General features: G+C 39.8%; 1 protein-coding gene across 9 annotated transcripts in view; it reads right to left on the bottom strand.

Moving 5' to 3' along the window:
- Positions 1-1,287, bottom strand: part of TPK1 (thiamin pyrophosphokinase 1) — a 300,067-nt gene that overhangs the window by 234,879 nt on the left and 63,901 nt on the right. The window lies entirely within an intron of this gene.

Raw genomic sequence — 1,287 nt, 5'->3', positions numbered from 1 at the left:
ATATATATATATATATATATATATCACAAATAGAATAATTTTATCATATTTCTGGAGTTTTAAGCTTGGATTTTTAAAGATAAATTTAAGCTTCCAGTTCACCACTGAAAATCTGGTTGATATCAAACTTATACAGAGTCATAGGCAAAGCATAGTCTACAAAAGCTCTCTTCCCAAAATCCCTTCTAGTGCAAACTACTGCATGTCCTAAGATCCAGATCCTACTTTGCACCTTGAGTCCTGTGTTCAGTTTTGTCTTGTCTCATTTCAAAAAAGACACTGAGGTGCTGGAGCATGTCCAGAGAAGGGCTACAAGGCTGGTGAAGGGTCTGGAACACAAGTCCTGTGAGGAGCAGTTGAGGGAGCTGGTGTTGTTTAGCCTGGAGAAAAGGAGGCTCAGTAGAGACCTCATCACTCTCTACAACTGCCTGAAAGGAGGCTGCAGCCAGGTGGAGGTCAGCCTCTTCTCCCAGGTAACAAGTCACAAGATCAGAGGATATAACCTCAAACAGTTCCAGGAAAGGTTCAGGCTTGACATCAGAAGGAATTTATTCCCAGAAAGGGTTGTTAAATACTGGAATGGGCTGCCCAGGGAAATGGTAAGGTCACAATCCCTGGAGATGTTCAAGAAACAACAGGATGTGGCATGTAGTGCCATGTGCCTGGTGGTGATCAATCAAAGGTTGGTCTCAATGATCTTGGAGGTCTTTTCCAAATGATTCTGTGGTTCATTTCCAAGCTTAAAGCATGGTGCTAGCCAGCCCTAGAGAGGGCCAGATTTTCTTGTTCCTAAAGTACATCATAGATTCCCTACCTTTAAGAACACTTGAAATAACTCCTCTTAGACTCCTGTAGTTGAAGGACCTAACTTGCATGCAATCTAACAACAGGCACATCACCATAACAAAATATTGTTTAAATCTAAATTTAAGTGTCACAGAACATCAAATTTAAGTTACTAAGCACAAAGTAGAAATTATATTCCTGTTTTGATTCAAGTGTGGAAAATTGAACTTCATATTGATGTTTTAGAAGTCTAATAGAACAAAGTCCCTCTGTTCTCAGTGGAAAACAGAGTAGTTTAGCTGAGGCCAGCAGTAAGAGTTACTGCTAGTCTGGATGCCTGCTAGAAAGTGCAATAAAGCATACAAGTCCATGTGACATCCCAATCACCATTTTTATGAACATTTTCCTATTTATTAATAGTAGGTGCTCTGAATTCCCTCAAGTTTTATGCCAACTGCCAATTCTGGGTCCAGTACAAATTTGAGATATATTACAAGTAAG

The sequence above is a fragment of the Lonchura striata genome, chromosome 2 (assembly GCF_050655825.1).
Source record: "Lonchura striata isolate lonStrDom1 chromosome 2, ASM5065582v1, whole genome shotgun sequence".
In the NCBI taxonomy this organism is placed as follows: Eukaryota; Metazoa; Chordata; class Aves; order Passeriformes; family Estrildidae; genus Lonchura; species Lonchura striata.
Note: the sequence above shows the minus strand (reverse complement) of the source record. Positions and strands in the feature narration are given on the sequence as shown.